This window comes from Salvelinus fontinalis, chromosome 2, assembly GCF_029448725.1.
Source record: "Salvelinus fontinalis isolate EN_2023a chromosome 2, ASM2944872v1, whole genome shotgun sequence".
In the NCBI taxonomy this organism is placed as follows: Eukaryota; Metazoa; Chordata; class Actinopteri; order Salmoniformes; family Salmonidae; genus Salvelinus; species Salvelinus fontinalis.
In genome coordinates this window covers 97,558,290-97,567,097 of record NC_074666.1, presented here as the reverse complement: position 1 = coordinate 97,567,097, position 8,808 = coordinate 97,558,290, and the positions used below count along the sequence as shown (strand labels likewise).

The 8,808-nt window shown below is 42.8% G+C and overlaps 2 long non-coding RNA genes across 2 annotated transcripts; both read right to left on the bottom strand.

The window, feature by feature from the left end:
• Window positions 1-3,653: 3,653 nt before the first annotated feature.
• On the bottom strand, window positions 3,654-4,655 carry LOC129868565 (uncharacterized). Its single transcript, XR_008761774.1, has 3 exons — window positions 4,501-4,655; window positions 3,980-4,172; window positions 3,654-3,805 (listed from the first exon to the last, which is right to left on the bottom strand). It is a non-coding gene; the product is annotated as an uncharacterized LOC129868565 (long non-coding RNA).
• A 589-nt stretch (window positions 4,656-5,244) lies between these two features.
• LOC129868575 (uncharacterized) lies at window positions 5,245-8,321 on the bottom strand. The gene is made up of 3 exons (XR_008761776.1): window positions 7,713-8,321; window positions 6,657-6,748; window positions 5,245-5,370 (listed from the first exon to the last, which is right to left on the bottom strand). It is a non-coding gene; the product is annotated as an uncharacterized LOC129868575 (long non-coding RNA).
• Window positions 8,322-8,808: the final 487 nt, after the last annotated feature.

Here is an 8,808-nt window from a genome sequence, read left to right as displayed (position 1 = left end):
AGGCTGGCTGGACAATACAGTGGGTAACTATAGAAGGCTGGCTGGACAATACAGTGGGTAACTATAGAAGGCTGGGCTGGACAATACAGTGGGTAGCTATAGAAGGCTGGGCTGGACAATACAGTGGGTAACTATAGAAGGCTGGGCTGGACAATACAGTGGGTAACTATAGAAGGCTGGGCTGGACAATACAGTGGGTAACTATAGAAGGCTGGCTGGACAATACAGTGGGTAACTATAGAAGGCTGGCTGGACAATACAGTGGGTAACTATAGAAGGCTGGGCTGGACAATACAGTGGGTAACTATAGAAGGCTGGCTGGACAATACAGTGGGTAACTATAGAAGGCTGGCTGGACAATACAGTGGGTAACTATAGAAGGCTGGGCTGGACAATACAGTGGGTAACTATAGAAGGCTGGCTGGACAATACAGTGGGTAACTATAGAAGGCTGTCTGGACAATACAGTGGGTAACTATAGAAGGCTGGCTGGACAATACAGTGGGTAACTATAGAAGGCTGGCTGGACAATACAGTGGGTAACTATAGAAGGCTGTCTGGACAATACAGTGGGTAGCTATAGAAGGCTGGCTGGACAATACAGTGGGGAACTATAGAAGGCTGGGCTGGACAATACAGTGGGTAACTATAGAAGGCTGGGCTGGACAATACAGTGGGTAACTATAGAAGGCTGGCTGGACAATACAGTGGGTAACTATAGAAGGCTGGCTGGACAATACAGTGGGTAACTATAGAAGGCTGGCTGGACAATATAGTGGGTAACTATAGAAGGCTGGCTGGACAATACAGTGGGTAGCTATAGAAGGCTGGGCTGGACAATACAGTGGGTAACTATAGAAGGCTGGGCTGGACAATGGAAAAGGTCAAGGAAGAAAAATGGCAAGCAAACGTTGGCTAAGCTGGGGAGGCAGGTAGCCTAGTGGTTAGAGTGTTGGACTAGTAACCGAAAGGTTGCAAGATTGAATCCCCGAGCTGACAAGGTAAAAATCTGTCATTCTGCCCCCTGAACAAGGCAATTAACCCACTGTTCCTAGGCTGTCATTGAAAATAAGAATTTGTTCTTAACTGACTTGACAAGTTAAATAAAAGTTTAAAAAGTTGTTTTAAATACAAATAAGCTGGAGCACTAGCGCCAGCCCACAGCAAATGAATGGAATCAAACACTCGCAAAGCCCGTTTTGACTGGAGTGAAGCTTGGAGATCAATTTCACCTAAATGGCACCAAAAATTTTTATCCCTTTTTATTTTACCACAACAATCTGTTCTTAGGACGAAACTGAAAAATAACAACCCGTGTAGAAAGTAAACAGCTGCACCTCGATGGTGCCAGGTGTGCTTATGTCTGCATAACGAGGAAGGAAGAAAAAAGTAGCTATTTCTGGCTAGCGGTCAATGATATACACATTGTAACTTTGCAACAAGATTTGATGATTTTAGTCTCCCCACAAAGGTGATGCAGTTTTCTAGGGACCCTTTCTATACTGATGCAGTTTGTTAGGGAACCTTTCTATACTGATGCAGTTTGTTAGGGACCCTTTCTATACTGATGCAGTTTGTTAGGGACCCTTTCTATACTGATGCAGTTTGCTAGGGACCCTTTCTATACTGATGCAGTTTGTTAGGGACCCTTTCTATACTGATGCAGTTTGTTAGAGACCCTTTCTATACTGATGCAGTTTGTTAGGGACCCTTTCTATACTGATGCAGTTTGTTAGGGACCCTTTCTATACTGATGCAGTTTGTTAGGGACCCTTTCTATACTGATGCAGTTTGTTAGAGACCCTTTCTATACTGATGCAGTTTGTTAGAGACCCTTTCTATACTGATGCAGTTTGTTAGGGACCCTTTCTATACTGATGCAGTTTGTTAGGGACCCTTTCTATACTGATGCAGTTTGCTAGGGACCCTTTCTATACTGATGCAGTTTGTTAGGGACCCTTTCTATACTGATGCAGTTTGTTAGGGACCCTTTCTATACTGATGCAGTTTGTTAGAGACCCTTTCTATACTGATGCAGTTTGCTAGAGACCCTTTCTATACTGATGCGGGGCGAGACGTGTCTGCAAAAGCTGACTTATTTTATTTAGTATATATTTTCTTAACTCTATTTCTTGAACTGCATTGTTGGTTAAGGGCTTGTAAGTCAGCACCTGTTTTATTCGGCGCATGTGACAAATAAAACTTGATGTTGATTCGCACGGGACTAGTACTTTCAGGAGACCAAAAAACATGAGGTTATTCTGGTTGGAATTAAAGATGACCGACATGGCAGATTTAGACAGGACAAAAATTACATATATGTTGTTTTGTGCTCGGGCACATAATTACATTACCCGACCTCCCCCCGTAAATCAACTTGTCGTCCTTAGCAGACACAAAAATACAAACATTAGGAGTTATTGTATTGTGCTAGTCAATTATTACATAGAACAATCATTTTTTGGAGACCCTGTCCTGCTATCAGCCTGTGATGTGTGTGTTGTAAAGTGCCTTGCTGATGGGCACAACGGCAGTAGGTAGTATACGGTTATATTGAAGCCCGGTGGGTTACCGGCTTCAATATCCCTGTGTACTACCTACTGCTGTTTTGCCTTTGAGCAAGGGACTTCACTGTAACGATTGTCGTACTCTTCCTCCTCCTCGGACGAGGAGAGGAGAGAGGGATCGGAAGACCATTGCGCAGCAAGGTATGTAGACATAATGAATTTATTTACAGACGAAGACGAACACGAAAAACACTTGGAAAATTACAAAACAACAAAACGACGTAGACTGACCTAAAACATGAGAACTTACAAATACACGAAGAACGCACGAAACAGGTACAGACTACAAACCAACGCTACAGTCCCGTGTGGTACTAACATACATACAGACACGGAAGACAATCACCCACAAACAAACAGTGAGAACAACCTACCTTAATATGACTCTCAATCAGAGGAAACGCCAAACACCTGCCTCTGAGAGCCATACCAGGCAACCCATAAACCCAACATAGAAACACAACACATAGAAATGCCCACCCAGCTCACGTCCTGACCAACAAAACAAAGGATTAACACAATAACTAGGGTCAGAACGTGACAGTACCCCCTAAGTGCTCTGCTCTGCCACAGCCCCTGTTCTGCTCCCAGCCTGTGACCAACAGGCAAAATAGTCACAGACATCTCTGCACTAAGAGACTGTTTTAGTAGAAACTGACAAACCCCTGTTCTGCTCCCAGCCTGTGACCAACAGGCAAAATAGTCACAGACATCTATGCACTAAGAGACTGTTTTTGTAGAAACTGACAAACCCCTGGATGCTGAAACATAATCAACATTTTTAAAACACTGAAAAAAATCCCCTCAAATCAAAAAATGTGATCTAATGCATTGTATACATCTGGGGACCTACTGTATAAGAAAGCACACAGGAAATGGCATCGGTGTAGCGTTTAGTTTTGAACATCCTATTCTGGTCAGATGCAGGACTGAACTTTTCAGGAGAAGAGCAAATCCCTCATGAGTTGGGCTACTAAATGAGCCCACAAGAGCCTAACTACTGAGTTCTTATTGATAAGGTTTTTATTTCATATATTTGAATGTATTGTATATTTAGTCTCTTGATGTATGTAACAAGTGCACTGCATTCCAGTGCAATTGATGTTAGACTATAAATGTGTATTTGTGAAAGTGAAATAGTAAATGTGATAATAGAAAAAAATTAACTCATATTGATCTATGACTTTAGTAAAGTTCTTACCAGGTTTTGGGCTGGACGACAATTCAGTTTTGATGACCTGAATTAAGTGAACCAAGACAACAATTAGACATCAATTACATCTTAGTAGTTAAGAGACACTGTCTGCATTACAACATATTGCATGACAGGGTAGTGAATTGCTCATCATCCCAGCTCTTCCAAGATGGGTGGTAATTTCATCTAGCATCTTTAAAAAAAAAAGGTTCCTCACCTGTGTTCTCCATGGCCAGTCTGAATCACCGTAACTATAAGTCAACTCTTCGCCAGCTGCAATATCTCGAGTCGCGAAGAGGCACAAGTGTGGCTCATCGTTTGCTTGTATGGCCTTCATTTTGAGATTGAGTCTTTAGTGATCATCATTAACGAGTCTCCCAAGGGAGGAGTCTTCTTCAGATGCATCAATGCTGCATAGAAACATAACATGTCACAGTTTAATGAAGATATTGCAGCACAGGGTTTCTATTTCAGAAAAGGGGCAGAAAAGTCCCTAACTGTTGTTTAACAAAGGAGTGCAGATGCTCTGATAGCGAACCAGTTGGTTTGAAGACTAATATTGTTCCTTACTGTTTAGGTCAGGGACACGGTCAAATTAGTATCTGGGCCTCAGATAGGCCTACAGTGCATATTGTGCCACCAACCATTTAAATGTCTGTCTCCATTTTAATGTTGTTGCTTTTTTTAGATCTCAAAAGGCATTAATATGTTTATTTTGTTCTCATCAATCCTACTTACCACCATGTTCTTCCTTTCCATTGGAAATCGAAAAGAAACACCTTTGCAGAATCATTGTACTGATCAGCTCGGACCTCGCCCTCCTGTTGTGTAAGCAGTTCACCTCGGTACTCCACAACAAAGTCTCCTTTGGATATGAATTCAGTGGCAAAAACTCCCCGCAAAAACTCCCCGTCCTTAGCAGACACAAAATACAAACATTAGGAGATATTGCATTGTGCTTGTCAATTATTACAGAGAATAATCACTGTCTGGAGGTCCACTCCGGTCACATGATCACCCCATTCAACTTGCCAAGCTTCTCCAAAAACAACTGTTCTCATAAAATGACCTCACACGGTCTAAAAGTGATCTCACACATATCACTGCCAATCAAAATGAGGTTCAGGTGTGCAGCAGGGGGTTTAGGGAGGGGGATGCGCTGCTCTGTCTTTCAAGAGGCTAGATTCAGTTGTCACTCTTACTTTGTCTTCTAAACCAATGATTGGTTTTCAAGGTGGGCCTTTTCAGGTGGAAGGAGATTTCAGATGGAGCATCGTGTGACTGTAGTGGACCTTTAAGAATCCTATGACCATAATACAAAGACATGGCTATTCCTTTAAACCTTTTTTCCTGGGTGACTGTGCCCATATATCCCAATTCACTGTTTCCCACTAACCTCTAAAATGTACATCTGATTCATCTAATTCATAGCTGTCATATTTAGGACTGTCAGAAAGATATTCAATCTTCACCTTACCTTTAAAGATATTGATAAAACGCTGGTAAAGTACTGGTTTATCAATGTTTGATCTGATGTGATGCTCTGCCTCCTCCATGGGCCGGAGTCGCCTGGAAGATCTCTCCGTCAGGCCAACTCAAATCCTTAATCTGTGGAATAAAGCAGACATTATAAACTGGGTAGTTTGGGTCCTGGATGTTGATTGGCTGAAACTGTGGTATATTTAAGAAATAAGGCACCTCGGGGGTTTGTGGTATATGGCCAATATACCAAGGTTAAGGGCTGTAACCAGGCAGGCACTCCGCGTTGCCTCTTACGTAAGAACAGTCCTCAACCTTTCCTTGTGCTTTACTGCTTAACTATACCAAGGCTGTCAGACAATCAACATTCATGGCTTAACCTACAATTTATAAGAGACATAATGTATGTTTGTTAGATGACTACAAAACAAGCACGTTAGAAGCAGTAAAAAATTCCATCTGTGACTTTCCCTCTTCCACTCTGCTATGAGATGCAAGGTGGGGTGCACAACACCTGGTTTCCAGCCAGCCAACTTTAGCTCGCTAAACTAACACCATCTAATGTTATCAAACTGCTACCTACTCAAGTTCATCTATGGGGATCACGTGTCCCATTTAGCTGTCTATGCATGTTACTTATAACCACACTGATAGAATTGACTGAAATAGCCATAAAATATCAGTCTCTTTATCAACAGTTATGTTAACTAATCAAGCTACCCGCCCAAATGTCAACAAAATTGTCTCATTAGTGCATTAGCTAGATAGTGAGCGAACATTAGCACTAGCAACAAACAAGCTAACTAGGCTAACATAGTTCATAAACCAATACAACGATTTATGGTGGTGGAATTGTACTACAGCATGAAAATAACTTTCCATATCATTTCAATTGTTGAAAATATGATATTGCTCATGTAAGAAATTGTATTAGATATTGGTAACTTGTTTTAACAACTTCTCAACACTAGCTATACTTGACACAACATGCACCCATCCCCCTCTATACCCCCACACTTCGTACCCTTATAATATCCACAGACCCACACACAACTCCCCTCCCCCATGACAACCACAGACCCACACACACTATATTCAAGGTTGGAACTCAAGACAAAGAACTATGTTAAGAACCAATGGAACGTCGACACCAGGCCTGAACAGGACTACCCACGACCCAGATCGACCAATCAGAAGGCCAGACTACCAGATCAACCTACTTCATTCAATGCATATATAAATCTGTACAATACGTTTAGCCCCCACTCTTCCGACGATTCCTTATGAGTCAGACAGAAAGGGGCCGTGCTGCACGAATTGCCAGATATCTTTACCTTGAATAAATTGCCTTAATTAAACCATCCTATGTCTCAACTTGATCTCCTGTCTCCAGTAAATGTTTTATCAACACTCACCTTTCTTTTAGGAACAGCGGGGACCTGCAGATGGGCCGCCCCGTGTTAACGGACGAGCTTCTCCAGATGAAAGTGATTTTCCCTCTCTGGCTCTGCGCGGTAAAGTGGAGTGGGGGAGGGGCAATCACAACGTGGGGACAGAGATAGTCATATAGGGGACGTGTCACCACAGTGGTGTGTGTGCATCTGTCAAGGCGCTGGAATCCTATACAATCGACATGACTGATGTTGATATTTCACTTGTGTAGTAAATATTCTATAGACCTAAGAAATAGGCTAATACATTGCAAAATGAATGCATTTCCCTCGGCCTATAGGTCATAGGAAACTTCAAGACACCAAAATGTACATTTTAAGGATTCAGAAATTGTATTGATTGATCCAGAAACGCATAGGAATAAGGTGAAAAGGCCTTGGCTATTTTCTGACATAGGAAGGGCTGGCTTACCTGGGCTATTGCCCCTGGGCCCCGGAGAAATAAAACAATATACAGTATGTAGTATATATTTATTTTTTACTGCAACCGCCAACCACAGGGGCATTCAGGAGCCCACTCTCAATGAGTGTAGAGGCCTGCTGCTGCGGACACTTTGTTATTTGTCAGATGGGGAGGAGAGGAGGTAGGGGGGCCACTTGTTTAATTAATTAATTAATTAAAATATATAAACTGCATAATAAATAAATGTGACTAGTAAAATGTGTGATTCAGGAGCTGGGACCAAGCCCGTAGGGGGCCCAAGGGGCAAAACAAATACAAAATAAATACTTTTTACAATTATTATTATTTTTTTAATCCAACCACAGGAGCCCGCTCTCAATGTTTAAAATACAACAGAGCATAATTTAGCCAAAGAGGATCAATAGTTTCTACAAAAATAACTATCAAAAAGACATACAGTACATGTACTGTATCTGCCAAAATAAAAGAAACACCAACATAAAGTGTATTAAACGCATAGTTAAAATGAAATGAAATCAAATTGTATTTGTCAACTGCATCAAACACAACAGGTGTAGGCATTACCTTGAAATGCTTACTTCCAAACCCTTACTTACGTAAGCCGAGGAGTTGACGTCCCGATGGATAGGGATCAACCCGTAACGCTCGTAGTCGACATTGTCACACTGAACCCTTTCACGATGACTCACGTTTTCTGAAGATGTCTAATACGTAGGAGCTCCCTCTGTCTTCCAGAGCGGCTTCGGCAAGCTCCTTCTCGCAACGGAAAAGATGCTCTCTGGACCCGCTCGTAGTAGCTCTCGTCATCTCCCTGCACGGTCCTATCGGATAGCCCAAGGTGTCTGGACTATCAAGCGTTTGATGTCTGGTTCACGATACCAACGTGCTTTCCCGTATACTTACAAAGTGCGCAGCTTATGAGCCGAGCCTCCAGCATGGTCTGTATGCTGTTCAGAGCCTTATGTTGTCTGTGTAGCAACAGGCTGAGAGGCTAACAACCCTGAGCAACCTAAACCCAGGTGGTGGTTATTACCACTACTACCGGGACGATGACAGCGAAGACAGTGACGATGTCGACAGTGACGAGGACAGTGATACCAAGGTCCAGGCACGTGTGGTTAAGCTCTCCAATCTGAAACGCAAAGCCATCGACGTCACCACAGACGTGATTGTTGCTGAAAACCTTCTGAGACGACACGGTAACGATTCGAGTTTACTAATGTACCACGACAGCACCGAAGAGATGTATAGAGCTCTCGGTAAGCTCCCAGGCACGTCACACGGAACTCTAGTTAAGAGTCCTTACAAGAAGCTTCGCAAGGGCGTGTGGGACACTCGAGACATTGTCGTCTAACCAACAAAATAAACATCTTAACAATGGACTCTATCGGTCTCAGAGGTTGCTATTGACATCAACTCTATCTCTACTATAGCAAGCACACAGCCAGGTCGCCAGTTAGTCCTTATAATTTAATTCAATCGACTAGAACCCCAAGAGGTTGCCTGCATCATGAGTGTGGTAACCATGGACCCGAGCAGCTATACGCTGAAACCACTGGCGACCGTTGTGCGTTTGGTGAAAGCGCCAACCTTCCTGGTCTCGCCAAACGACACATTCGCCGAGTACATGGTGGATAACATAATCAGAGCCTCGGCCACCAACAGTTCCATCTCTGCTGATGCCACCGTTGT